The sequence below is a fragment of the Dromiciops gliroides genome, chromosome 5 (genome assembly GCF_019393635.1).
Source record: "Dromiciops gliroides isolate mDroGli1 chromosome 5, mDroGli1.pri, whole genome shotgun sequence".
Taxonomy (NCBI): domain Eukaryota; kingdom Metazoa; phylum Chordata; class Mammalia; order Microbiotheria; family Microbiotheriidae; genus Dromiciops; species Dromiciops gliroides.
In genome coordinates, this window is record NC_057865.1 from 89,612,973 (window position 1) to 89,628,662 (window position 15,690).

The following is a 15,690-nucleotide window of genomic DNA, read 5'->3' on the forward strand; positions in this document are numbered from 1 at the left end:
CACATAAATCATCAGCATTTCTATACATGACCAACAAAGTCCAGCAGCAAGAGATACAAAGAGAAATTCCATTTAAAGTAATGGTAGATAATATAAAATACTTGGGAGTCTACTTGCCAAGACAAACCCAGGAACTCTATGAACACAACTACCAAACACTCTTCACACAAATCAAATCAGATCTAAATAATTGGAAAGATATCAATTGCTCATGGATAGGCAGAGCTAATATAGTAAAAATGACAATACTGCCTAAATTAATTTACTTATTCAGTGCCATACCAATCAGACTACCTAAAAATTATTTTATACAGCTAGAAAAAATAATAACAAAATTCATCTGGAAAAACAAAAAATCAAGAATATCCAGGGAAATAATGAAAAAAAAATTCACAGGAAGGTGGGTTAGCGGTACCAAACCTGGAGCTTTACTATAAAACGGCAGTCATCAAAACTATCTGGTACTGGCTAAAAAATAGAGTTGTAGATCAATGGAATAGGCTAGGCTCAGGAAATGCAGTAGTAAATGACACTAGTAATGTAGTGTTTGATAAACCCAAAGACTCCAGCTTCTGGGATAGGAACTCAGTATTTGACAAAAACTGCTGGGAAAACTTGAAGATAGTATGGCAGAAATTAGGCATAGACCAACATCTTACACCTTATACTAAAATAAGGTCAAAATGGATACATGATTTAGACATAAGAGGTGATACCATAGGTAAATTAGGAGAGAAAGGAATAGTGTACCTATCAGATCTTTGGAAAGGAGAACAGTTTTTGACCAAACAAGAGATAGAGTATATTATAAAATGCAAAATGGATGATTTTGATTATATTAAATTAAAAAATTTCTGTACAAACAGAAGCAATGCATCCAAAATTGGAAGGGAGGCAGAAAGCTGGGAAACAATTTTTGAGGCCAGTGCTTCTGATAAAGGCCTCATCTCTAAAATATATAGGGAATTAAATCAAATTTATAAGAATCCAAGTCATTCCCCAATTGAGAAATGGTCAAAGGATATGAACAGGCAGTTTTCTGATGAAGAAACCAAAGCTATCTATTCCCATATGAAAAAATGCTCTAAATCTCTAATGATTAGAGAGATGCAAATTAAAACAACTCTGAGGTACCACCTGACACCTATCAGATAGGCTAAAATGACAAAAAAGGAAGATAATAAATGTTGGAGAGGCTGTGGGAAAATTGGAACACTAATGCATTGTTGGTGGAGCTGTGAGCTGATCCAACCATTCTGGAGAGCAATTTGGAATTATGCCCAAAGGGCGATAAAGCTGTGCATACCCTTTGACCCAGCAATCCCACTTTTAGGTCTTTTGCCCAAAGAAATCATGGAAGGGGGAAAGGGACCCACATGTACAAAAATATTTATAGTTGCTCTTTACGTGGTAGCAAGGAATTGGAAGTTGAGGGGGTGCCCATCAATTGGGGAATGGCTGGACAAGTTGTGGTATATGAATACAATGGAATACTATTGTGCTGTAAGAAATGATGAGCAGGAAGAGTTCAGAGAAACCTGGAGGGTCTTGCGTGAGCTGATGATGAGTGAGATGAGCAGAACCAGAAGAACATTGTACACAGTATCATCAACATTGCGTGTTGACTTCCTGTGATGGACTATATTCTTCTCACCAATGCAATGGTACAGAAGAGTTCCAGGGAACTCATGATAGAAGAGGATCTCCAAATCCAAGAAAAAAAAAAAAGAAAGAAAGAACTGTTGAGTATAGATGCTGATTGAACCATATTATTTCTTTTGTTTTGGGTGCTGTTGGTTTTTTTTTCTTTCTATTTTGAGGTTTTGCATCACTGCTCTGATTCTTTCTCTTGTAACAGGATTAATGCAGAAATAGGATTAATGTTATTATGTGTATATATATATATGTGTGTGTGTGTATATATATATATCTATATGTATATGTATAGAGATATATAGATATAACCTATATCAGATTACCTGCTGTCTAGGGGAGGGGGGAGGGAGGGGTGGGAGGGAGAAAAATCTGAAATTGTAAAGCATGTATAAACAAAAGTTGAGAACTATCTTTACATGTAATGGAAAAAATAAAATACCTCATACATTAAAAAAAAAATTAGATAAATCTAGCCGAAAAATAAATAAGAAATGAAAGAGGTGAATAGAATCCTAGAAAAGCTAAACATGATAGATGTTTAGAGAAAACTGAATGGGGATAGAAAGGAATATACCTTCTTCTCAGCAGTACATGGTACATTTCCAAAAACTGACCATGCATTAGGACACAAAAACATCATGGTCAAATGTAGAAAGGCAGAAATAGTAAATGCATCCACAGTTCAATTTAACTACTGTTCCACCTGTGGTACAAATTCAGAACCCAAAGTACTTTGTAAAATTCAACAAATAAATTGCATTGAAACTGTAGTTTTATCACAGGTTAAATTTTCCACACAAACACAGAGATATATCATTGATCCATGAAAATTTAAGAATGATATTTTTAATAATGTTGCCATATTAAATACTTCTATCTTCCAAATTATTTGTAATGAAAAGTTTTCAAAATACAAAGAACTAACAGAAGTTCAAAATTGAAGTTCATATTATCCCCATCATTAAATCTGCTACTGAATGAATTGTCTTGAAGTTGATTTCAGTGAGCCTATTGAGGATGTTCTTACATCCCAACATTTTCATTCAATTACAAAAAGAAATCATTTTTTCCCATCTTCCCAACAGTCCACAGACCATTAAACATAAAAGAATAATAATAGGATGAGTCCAACTTTTCCTCAAACCATTTCTATCTGTATTCTGTAAAATAGGTAATAAAAAGGATAGCAGTAATAATAATAACCATCATTCCTAATGTCCTAGTTAGGGATCCTGCTGTGTAAATCTGGCTGTTTGATGTGCTGCTGTCCTTCATATGCAATAACGCTATTACTGACCCATTATCAGCAAAGCTTGCCCTTTGATCTGTTTTTTGCAAGGGCTGATTATAAATTCTGCACTGAGCCAGTTACATTTTCTAACCAATGGCAATGTGTAAACAAAAGCATGCCTTTATAGTTTGACTGCCCAGCCTGTAGATGTCCTATTAGTGTTCATAGAAGAGAGCAAAGTAACTTGTTTTTAGAGGGAGAAAATTCATAACCTTTAATTTTATAAGTATCATAATTTAAGTAGAAAAGCTAACCTACCTCAAGAGTATGTTTGTGTAATAACAATAACAGAATAAAAAGATGGAGGAGACTTTGTGATTATAGGTGGAACAGTGGATAGAGCATTGGCCTGAAGACAGGAGGAGTTGAGTTCAAATACTGCCTCAGATAAATAAATAAACTAGCCTTGTTACTTGGGACAAGTTAATTAATCCTATTTGCCTCACTTCCTCATCAGTAAAACAAGCTGGAGAGGGAAATGGAAATCCACTTTAGTATCTGCTAGGAGATTTGGCACAACTGAAATAACTCAACAACAGCAACAATAACAACAGACCAGAGATATCAAAAATGGGGTCCTGTAGGCAACAGTTCCCAAGATAGCCAAAATTAGGTTAAAGCACAATTTTACACTTTACCATTAAAAATAAATATTTAACAAAAAAATAAAAATACAATGAAACAGAAACACTACATTTTAAAACAAAGACAATATGTGGCCTATAGGGATCCTTATTTACTAATTAGTGGCTTTTTCTACTTTAGTTTGACATCATTGGTATTTATAAATGAAGAAAACAAGAACCTAGATGGTGAATAAAATTGCTCAAAACTTTAGAGATAGTAAATGGAAGAGTCATGATCTGAAAATGAATACTTGGACTCTAAATCTAATGCTCTTTTCACTACCCCCACACTGCCAGAGCAGTAAAGAAATAATTCTTGATCAACAGCCTTATTTCAATTGTCAATAGATCTCTGTGGTAGAGTTTTCCAAACAAATCTGACTATAAAACAGTTTGAGTTTGAAATATATTGACAGAATTCATAAAAGTTTGTCAGAAGTGAGGACTTGGGAATATGTAATACTCCTGAGATGGAAAGAGGAAATGGAGAAAATTTGCAGCAAGCTTAGTAATACTTATGCTGAATTGAATAAATATTTTAATTTGGAATGAATATCGATCAACTCAAATATATATGTATTCTCATCAATTTAAATGTTCCTACAACAATGCAAATCATAACCCATTCATACCTGCCAATGGACTCTTGCACATGTCTTCCTGAGAGTACAGAAGAGGGGCTCCTGAATGAGTCAGGATTCTTCTTTGATTTTTCTTACTACCACAAAGATACATGACTCATTCAGGCTACATGTGATCAGTTGCTCTTACCATGTGAACTGTCAATTTTCTTCTACCGCACATTTCCATGACAACATCCTTTGCTTTTGCTCTTCTTTGAAATTTCTTATATTTTATATTTTGCATAATTCTTATACATTGATTTTGCTTCTACATTGTCCTTTTCCAGAGATTGAATTTCAAAATGTTGGAGACTACTGTGTTCCACGTTTGACAACCATGTAATGCTTATAAAATATTGGTATTAAATAAGGGTAATGTTTCTTCTCACAGTTTCAATTCTTAAAACCTACAAAAGAAACAAAAAGAATAATGTAACATACATGTAAAAAAGGAAGAGGGTACTTATTTTTAAATCCAGAGCAGAGAGAGGATATAATTATGACATGGTAAAATCCTTACAAATTAACTGTCCTGCCATCATCAAAGTGGATAGGGTAGAGTGAGCAATGAGGTAATAGAAAAAGAGTGATGTTTCAAAGATTTCAAAAGAAGAGACCTTAATAAAAGTCCAGATAGCAAACAGAAAAAAAGCTCCAGAGATCCTAAAACCAGTAGGAAAGTGAATAAATCTTCAAAGAGAATACACAGAACTCTAAAAATAAATGTAATACCAAAGAAATTTAAACCAATACCTGATGAAATACAGAATTCTGTGGACTGTGAAAATAACATGAAATAACATATCCTACAGAAAGGTTCAAATGAGAAATGAAAGGTACAGAAAATGATATAATGAATTAATATATGTTAGAACTTGGAAACCTCAATATAGAATTTAAAAACTCATTTAATAGATTAGAAAAAAATGAATTCATGGAAGAGAATCACTCTAGGGTAGAGATTAGCATATAAGGAATGTAAGAAAAATCCTGAAGTGGAAGAAAATCTCATAGAAAAGAATCAAAAGAGGGGTAGAGCTAAGATGGTGGTATATAGTACAGGACCCAGCTGAACTCTCTCAACATTCCCTTCCCCCCAAAAAACCAAAGCTTAAAAAATAAAAATACTGGGGCAGCTAGGTGGCACAGTAGATAGAGCACTGGCCCTGGATTCAGGAGGACCTGAGTTCAAATCTGAAATCAGATACTTGATACTTATTAGCTGTGTGACCCTGGGCAAGTCACAACTCTAATTGCCTCACCAAAAACAATGACAACAAACAAACAAACAAACAAAACAATAAAAATACTTTCTCAGCAATACAATGATCCAAGAAAATGCCAAAAGACTTATGATGAAAAATACTCTCCACATTCAGAAAAAGAGCTATGGAATTTGAATGCAGATTGAAGCATACTATTTTCACTTTTGTTGTTGCTATTTTGTTATTGTTCTTGTGTCTTATTTCTTGCATTTTTTCCCTTTTGTTCTGATTCTTTTTTTAGAACATGACTAATGTGGAAACATGCTTAACATATTTGTAATGTATAGCCTATATCAGCTTGCATGCTGGCCTTGGGAGCAGGGAGGGAAGGGAGGGTGGGAGAAAAAATTTCAAACTCAAAAAACATCTTTACATATAATTTGAAAAAATTAAATAAATTAAAAGTTTAAAATTTAAAATAAAAAAATTAAGATACTTCAAATCAAGTTTTATAACAGCAGAGGGAACAAAAGGTTAAAGGGAGAAATTTATCCAACCTAAGACAACTTAGGGCATCTAAAGGAGAGGTCTGTAATACCAGGGTGGGTAGGAGTATCAGCATTGGGCCCTGAAGGCAGTGGAGGCAGCAGCAACTACTTCAGGATCTCTCACCTTAGAACTGATAAGGGTGGTTGGACAAGTGGTTAGGAGGAGATTACAGGGGACCCATTATTGGTATTAGGTATAGCTGATACTGATTGGCAATACCATGGCCCAAGAATAGTTCTTGGTCTCAGTTCCAGGACAGAAGGGAGTGTTTATATTGAATCAAAGGGAGCAGGTTGCCCTGGTCACACTTGTGACTACAGGGGAGCAGGGACCCTTCCAAGGTGAAGACTAAAGTGCAGAGCAGGAAAGCAGTAATCACACCTTTACCAGGATAATATGACTTTGGAAACACTGAAAACCTGCAGACCCCCAGAACTAGCTCTGAAAATAGCAGTGTAAAGGAGCCTAAATGTTGTTATAGTGCCTCCCCACCTCAAGATTAGCAGAGCTCAACTTTGACACAAAGTTCAAGTGAAGAAATGGGCTGGAAAAATGAGTAAACAACTACCAAAAAAAAAAAAAACCCATCCATAAAAATCTATCACCATGGCAAGAAAGACCATGATATAAAATACAAAGAAGAAAATAATTTAAAAACCCTTACAAACGAAACCTCAAAGAAAAAAATGCTACTTAGACACAATCTTAACAAGAATTTGTGGAAGAGTTAAAGAAAAAAGATGACTGATAGAGTCAAAAATTTGGAAAAGCAATGAAAGTAATACAAGAAAATTGTGAAAAGAGAATTAACAGCTTGTTGGGAAGAGACACAAAAAATACTGATGAAAATAGGATGGGTCTAATGGTAAAAGAGGCACAGACATTCACTGAAGAAAAGAACTATTTTAAAAGCAGAACAGACAAAACAGAAAAGGGGGTACAAAATTTCAATGAAGAAAATAATTCATAAAAATTTGTATTGGGCAAATGAAAATGATTCCATGAGATATCCATGAGATATTAAGAAATAAAACAAAGTTGAAAGAATGAAAACATTGCAGAAAATGAAATGTCTCATTGTAAAAACAACCAACCTAGAAAATAGTTTGAGGGGAGAAAATTTAAGAATAATTGAACTAACAGAAAGCCATGATCAAAAAAGGAGGCTAGATACATTTCAAGGATTAAAACAACAAACAACAAACAAAAAGAAAACCCTCATATCTTCGAATCAAGAGGGTAAAATAAAAATTGAGAGAATCCACCAATAACCTCCTGAAAGGTCACAAAATATAAATTCTCAGGAATATTACAGATACATTTCAGAACTCCTCTGTCACAGAGAAAATGTTGCAAGCAGTCTGAAAGATAAAATTTAAATATCACCCTGCCACATTTAGGATCACACATGATTTAGCAGCTTCCACCTTAAGGGAGCAGAGGGTTTGGAATATGACATTCTGGAAGGCAAAGGAGTGAGAATTACAACAAAAAATAACCTACCCAGAAAAAGAGTATAATCTTTCAAGGGGGAAAAGTAGATATTTAATGAAACAGAGGACTTCCAAGCATTACTGATGAAAAGACCTGAGCTGAACAGACATTTGATATTCAAACAGAAGAATCAAGAGAAGTATAAAAAAGTAAAAATGAAAGAAATCATAAGGGACTTGATAAAGTCAAACTGTTTACATTCATATATGAGAAGATGATATATGTAACTCCTCAGAATCTTATGAACATTAAGAAAGTTAGGAGTCCATACAGACAGAAGGCACAAGTTGATCATGTTGGGGTAATCTAAAAATACAAACAAACAAACAAACAAAAAATAGCCTAATACGGGATGAGAAAGAGAGACACACTCTGGGGAAAGGGGAAGACAGATGTAGAATGTGAAACTTTTTCTTACATAAAAGAGGTGTACAAGGAAGAGCTTTTATAGTAAAAGGGAAAATGGAGGTGAGTGAGCAAAGCTGGGACCTCTCTCTCCTTGGATTTTGTTAAAAGTGGGAAGAATACACTTATACATACAGTGTAAATTGGATATAGAAATCTATCTCACCCAATTGTGAAATAGGAGGGGTGGGTAATAAAACAAAGGGAGAAGTGATAAAAGGAAGAGGAAATTAAGAGAGCCAGTGGTTAAAAGAAAAACTGATTTTTAAGGAGAGACAATAAAAATAGAGAAAGAAGAAAATAAATAAAGAAGGCCGGATAGAGGGAAATACACAGCTAGTGATCATGACTGTTAATGAAAATGGTATGAGCTAGTCCATAAAACAGAAATGGATAGCAGAATGGATTAGAAACCAGAATCCAGCAATATGTTAAATACAATAGACATATTTGAAGTAGGAAGATGAACAGACTTAAAAGAAAGGAAGCAGAATCTAGTATGTTTCAGCTGAAGAAAAAATAAATAAGAGTAGCAATCATGACCTCAGACAAAGCAAAAACAAAAAGAGACATGATTAAAAGGGAATTTACATTTTGGTAAAGGTGCTATAGACAATGAAATAATATAAAAAATATGGAAAATTTCTCCGATAAAGGCTTCATTTTCAAATGTATAGAGAACTAATTTAATTTTATTAAAAAAAAGAACATTTCAGCAATTGGGAAATAGTCAAGGGACATGAACAGGAAGCTTCAGAAGAAATAAGAACTATCTATAGTCAAAAAAATACTTTAAATCTATTGATGAGAGAAAGACAAATTAAAACTATTCTAAGATACCACCTCCTACCCATCAGAAGTGATAAATGGTAGAGGGAAAGAGGGAACATAGGTGTATTAATGCATTGTTGGTGGAGTAGTGAACTAGCCCAACCATTCTGGAGAACAATCCAAAACTATTATTGGATCTTTACCCAAAAGAAATCAATTAAAAATGAAAAAAGACCTCTATATAAAAAATATTTATAGCAGTTCTTTTTGTAATGGCAAAGAATTAGAAATTGAGGGGAACGGATGAACAGTTTTTACAATATGATTATGACAAAATACTATTGTACTATAAGAAATGATAAAGGGGGTGGTTTAAGGAACAAAAAAAGTATAGCAATCCATGAGGGATTGCTCCCTGGATGATGGCTGCAGGAGAAAATTATATATTTATTTTCAATTCACAGGATTACTCATAAATACTTTTATATAATTTGTTCTAATAATTCTTATTTCCTCTCTGATCTAATTTCACTTTGTTGTTTTTCTATTTTATTAACTTGATTTTCATTCCTATACTTTTTAATCAGTTTGGCTAAATTTTTGTCAATTTTGTTTATCTTTTCAAAGAACAAACCTGGGGTCTGCTTGGTGGTGGTGGTGGTGGTGGTTGTGTGTTGTTTTTTTTTTACATAGTTCTGGAAATACCAGTAAATGTAATTAGACAAAAAAAAAAAGAAATTAAAATACAGAGAGAAGAAATACAACCATCAGTGTTTGCTGATGATATCATTATTTACTTAGGAAGTATTAGGTAATTACGATAGAAACTACATTTGACAAAAGTTACTGTAAAGTACAATACAAGAAAACAAACCTACAAAAGGAAAAAAAAGTCATATAGAAGTAAAATAAGAGGGAATAATTAAAATGAAAGTCCCTTTGAACAACTACAAAATATATAAAATATATGGGAGTAAATAAATCAAAGAACACTAAAGTTTGTTACTACTACTACTACTAGTAGCCTGCATAGCTTTAAGGTTTGCAAATTTATTAAAAATACTCCCTCTCTTAATGTTATAGCTAAAATTTTCAGCACTTTATTGAATAACAGAGGTAATAATGGCCATAACCTTTGATTGTATTGGAAAGGTTTGTAGCTTATCACCATTGCTTGCTGATGTTTTTAGATAAGTAATACTTATCATTTTAAGGTAAGCTGCATTTATTTCCTATGCTCTGTAGTGTTTTGCTGTTGTTGTTGTTTTTTGGTTTTTGGGTTTTTTTGTGGGGCAATGAGGGTTGAGTGACTTGCCCAGGGTTACACAGCTAGTATGTGTTAAGTGTCTGAGGCTGGATTTAAACTCAGGTCCTCCTGAATAGAAGGTCAGTGCTTTATCCACTGTGCCACCTAGCTTCCCTGTTCTGTAGTGTTTTTTTAAAAGGAATGGATGTTGTATTTTGATAAAGGCTTTTTCTCCATCTATTGAAATAGTCATGATTTATATCGGTTTTGTCAATGATAGCATCAAAATGAATAAAATGGCAATGTTTTACAGGATTGCACAAATATGATCTCTATTGGATCGTTTACCATCTTGGGGATGGGAGATGGGGTGGGGGAGAGGGAAGGATAGACTTTGGAACTCAAAGCTTTTTTTTAATGTTAAAAATTATTTTAAAATTTAATTGGGAAAATATTATTTAATTTAAAAATATATTTCCTCATTTGAGCTTAACAATGGATCGTGGAGATAGATTATATTTTACTACTTCTTACAAATGAAGAAATTGAGGCAGATAGAAGTTAAGTGGCTAGATAGGGTCATATATCCATTAAATATCTTAGTATAGATTTGAATTCAGGACTTTCACACTCCAAGTCCATATTTCTTTCAACTTACATACCTAGATGCTTCCAGATGTGTGCGGCTATTTCTACAAAATTTTCCTTAAAGGAATAAATAATAACAAATAAGTGGAGGAATGTTTATTTCTCATGGTTAGACCTTGCCAATATAAAAAAAGAAAATAATATATAAATTAATTAAGAATTTTAGTACCATATTATTCAGACTACAAGAAGGATACTTTACAGAGAAAGACAAAATGACAAAATGCATTTGGATGAAAGAAAGTGTTATAATATCAAGTGAAATGATGAACAAAATTAAGAACGAAAGAGGAATAACATTTTCAGTCATAAAACTAAGTTGTTTTATGAAATTAGAAATTGTTTTGATGATTCTTAATTGTACAAGAAGCATTAAAATAGTTTTTTACTATTTAAAAATAGGAAAGTTAAACAGTAAAACAGATTAGGCAAAGAATAATCAGAAATTATTAATTAATTAATTAAGTATTTAATAAACCTGAGAACATGAATTAGTAAGAAAAGATTTCTCTAAATGAAAGAGAATTTGTGAGAAAATTGGAAAACTATCTGGCGGATGTTACATTTAGACAAATATATCATACCACATACCAGAGTAATGTCAAAATGCCCTGAACACTAAAAGTTATACTATTTAAAAAATAGTCACATGTATGGATAGAAGGTATATTCTTTTGTAAAAAAAAGAATGAAATTCATCCCAAAATACACAGTAGATAATTTCAATTACATGAAATTAAAAACTTTTGCACTACCAAAATATTTAGAAAAGAAGCAGTCAATATGAAGATATAATGGTATTAAATATTTCTGCTATGGATCTGATTGCCAAGATATAAAAGCAACCAACAGAAATATTTAGGAACAAATATCATTCCCCAATTCAAATGGTCAAAGATTATGCATCAAAAGTTTTCAAAAGAAGCATTGCAAACTATTAACAACTTGGAGACATTGTTCCAAAGCTCCAGTGATAATATAAATGTACATCAAAACAACTCTGTTATATCACCTTATACAGAGCAACTTATTCAAACATAACAAAAGGTGAAAATAGTTAATTATGCACAGGTTATAAAAAGAAAAACCATACTAACACATTGTTGGTGGATTTGGAAATCAACTTCCAACTATGCTAAGAAATCAAATACCTAAAAGAGTCCATACTCTTTGACTCAGAAATTCCACTTCTAGGCATATGAATTATAGAGATAATTTTTTTTTTAAAAAAAGAAAGATCTTAATAAAACAAAAAGTTAGGCAAAGGAGACACAAGAAACCCTTCAGTGTTAAAGAAGTGATTCCCTAACCATACCTGTGAAAAATAACTGATTTAATTCTCTTCTAAATTTTTAAGTTTATGACATTTAATGCTCACTCCATGTATATATGTTGGGTTTATTCTGGTCTGTGGTATAAGATATTGTTATATATCTAAATTCTGCTAGATAGCTTTCAAATTTTCCCAATAATTTTTTCAAAGAGGGACCAATTTATATTATCAGATTTATCAAATACCAATTTATTGAATTTAATCATTTCTCATTCTTGTCTAGTCTTTTACTGATCTACTTTTCTATTTTTAATCAGTAAAAATTTATTCTCAATTGTAATTAATTTTTAGGTCGGAAAGTACTGTTCTCCTTTTAATTCTATTTTTCCATAATTTCACATACAGTAAAATATTTATTGCAGCAATTTTGTAGTAGCAGAAAAGTTGTAAAAAGTAGATACTCGGCAAGTGGAAAATAGCTAAATAACCAGTGATACATGACAATAATAGAATATCATTGTGTTATAAGAAACAAAGAAGAAGATAAAGACAGAGAAACCCAGGAAGACATATAAATTAATATAAAGTGAAGTAAGTAGAACCATGAGAACAATAACTAATCACTACAACAATGTAAAAATGAAAGAACAAATAGATCAAACTGAATGCTATGAAAGAATGTATGGGGTGTGTTCTCTCTCTCTCTCTCTCTCTCTCTCTCTCTCTCTCTCTCTCTTATAATGGTGAAATATTACAAGTTTGGAACACTATCTACAATATCAGACTTTTTTGAAATGTTGGTTCTTTTTGCTGTGCTTTTGAGGGGGTTGGGTTTTTTATTCTTTGTTACAAAAGATAGTACTAAGGAATGGGGACATGGGATGAATATAGGGCTTGTAGGGAATATAAGAACAAAGAATAAATATTAATAAAATATTTTAAAGTAAAAAATTAAGCCTTTGTTTTCTGCAATAAATATAAGGTATTATTCCCTCTTTAAGCCAACTCTTATGAGAGTAAGGTTCACTCACTTCCCTCATCTCCCTGATCTTCCCCTCTTTGTAAAAACTTTTTATTACGTGAGATAATTTACCCTGTTCCACCTCTCCCTTTATCTTTCTCTCAGTGTTTTTCTCCATCTCCTTAATTTTATTTCTTTATATATAATCCCTTCATATTCAATTCACATTTTTGCCTTCTGTTTCTACATATTCCTTCCAACTGCCCTAAAAATGATAATGTTTTATGAGTTACAAGTATCACCTTCCCATGTGGGAATGTAAACAATTTAACCTTATTAAGTCCCTTGTAACTTCCCTTTCCTGATTATTCTTCTCTCGAGTCTTGTATTTGAAAATCAAATTTTTTCCTCAGCATTCATCAAGAATACCTGAAAGTACTCTCTTTCATTGAATGCCCATTTTTAGTCCTGAAGGATTATATTCAGTTTTTCTGGGTAAGTGATTCTTGGTTTTCTTCCTTAGCCCACCAGAATATCATATTCCAAACCCTCTTATGCTTTAATATAGAGACTGCTACATCTTGTATCTTGACTGTGGCTTCATGATACTTGAAGTGTCCCTTTGTGACTGCTTTGCAATATTTTCTCCTTGACCTAGGAGCTCTAGAATTTGCCTATAATATTCCTTGGAGTTGCCATTTTGGGATCTCTTTCAGGAGGTGATTGGTGGATTTTTTCTATTTCTATTGTATGCTCTGATTTTAGAATATCAGGGTAGTTTTCCTAAATAGTTTCTTGAAAGATGATGTCGAGCCTCCTTTTTTGATCATGGTTTTCAGGTAGTTCAATAATTTTAAAGTGATCTCTCCTGGATCTATTTTCCAGGCCAGGTGTTTTTATAATGAGATATTTCAAATTGTCTTCTTTTTTCATTGTTTTTGTTTTGTTTCAGTGTTTCTTGATTTCTCATAGTCATTAGCTTCTATTTGCTCAATTCTAATTTTTAAGTAATTATTTTCTTCAGAGAGCTTTTGTCCCCCCCTTTCCATTTGGCCAATTATTATTTTTTTTAAAAATTATTGACCTCTAGGTCTCTTTTGTTTTGGTGGGGCAATGGGGGTTAAGTGACTTGCCCAGGGTCACACAGCTAGTACATGTAAAGTGTCTGAGGCCAGATTTGAACTCAGGTTCTCCTGAATCCAGGATCGGTGCTTTATCCACTGTGCCACCTAGCTGCCCCTGGCCAATTATATTTTTTAAGGAGTTGTCTTCCTCAGTGAATTTTTGTTTCTCTTTTGCCAAGTTATTGACTCCTTTTTCATGACTTTATTGTATTAATTTCATTTCTCTTTCCAATTTTTCTTCTTCTTCTCTTACTTGATTTTCAAAGTCCTTTTTGAGCCCTTCCATGACTTGAGACTAATTCATATTTTTCTTTGGATGTAGGAGCCTTGACTTTGTTATCTTCCTCTGAGGGTGTGTTTTGATCATCCTTGTCACCATAATAACTTTTTATGGCCAGATTTTATTTCTGTTGTTTGCTCATTTTCCATCCTGTTTATTGACTTTTAACTCTTGGTTAAATAGGACTCTGCTTCCAGGGTGGAAGGCTCACTGTCCCAAACTTCATGGGTTTTGTGTAGGTGTTTTCAGAGATACTTCAAGATACTTGTAAGTTTTCAGTTCTTCTAATGTTTTATGATTTATAAATAGAGGTGTGTTTATTACTCTCCTGATCTGTGTTCTGGTCTGTGAGTGAGTACAAGCACTATTTTCTGGCCTGAAACTTTGATGAGAGTTCCCACTCCACTATGACCACAAGCTCTGGTGTGCTAGCACTCCTCCTCACCCTGGGGCTCTCCCCCACCCCCAGACTGGGACAAAGAACTGAGTATGGGCAAAGCAACAGAGTCCTAATGCAGTGCTAACAAAGAGACCCCTATAATCTACTTCTGACTAGTTGTTCAATGTCCTTAATATATGTGGACTCTAAGTGAGTTTAAATTCTAAACTTCTGTTGCCTTTGGCTGCCTTCTCTCTCCACCTGACAAGCATGCCAAATGTTTTCCGAATAAAATTACTTTTAGGCTCTTTTGTTCTACTTTAACTGTTTTATATCAGTTAAAATATCTGTATTAAATTATGATAATTGCTGTCAATAAACTTTATAAGAACTATTACTCATTTTTTATTATGAATAACTTTTTTGAAAAGCTAAGTAAGGATCAAGTTATTTCAAGTGCTTTTTTTCCTGAGTATTATTTTTCTAGTTTTATAATAATCTTGATATTTGCTTTTAACAAGTTGATGGTCTAATTATAGACAGTTCATGTATTAATTACTCCCACATAATTCAGTCTACTTTTATCTGTTAAAATATAATTAATTTTAATTTTAAAAATTATCCAGTCCTTCATATGTCCAACACTTGCCAATACTTTTAAAAAGAAACTATGCATGAAGTAGAAAGTTCAAGCTAATGTGCAGTCTATAGGTATTTGTATTTTCTCATATTCCTGTCTCATGTTTTCTCATATTTTTGTTATCACTTTAACCTATTTTCACCTTTTCATTGAAGTCAGTAATCAATGTACATGGTGATTTAACTTGGAAGGTCTGACTGAGTTAATATAATTTTCACCTCCTCATCTTCTGGGGAAGCTAGGTGGTGAAGTGGGATAGAGAACCAGGCCTAGAGTCAGAAAGACCTGAGTTCAGATCCAGTCTCAAGTACTTACTAGTTGTGTGACCCTGGGCAAGACCCTATTTGCCTAATTTTTCCCATCTGTAAAATGAGCTAGAGAAGGAAATGGCAAACCTGTACAGTATCTTAGCCTAGAAATCCCCAAATGGAGTTACAAAGAGTTAGACACAACCAAAACAACTGAACGACAGCAATTTCATCCTCTAAAACCAACATTAGTCTATAAGCTGTAGCTATT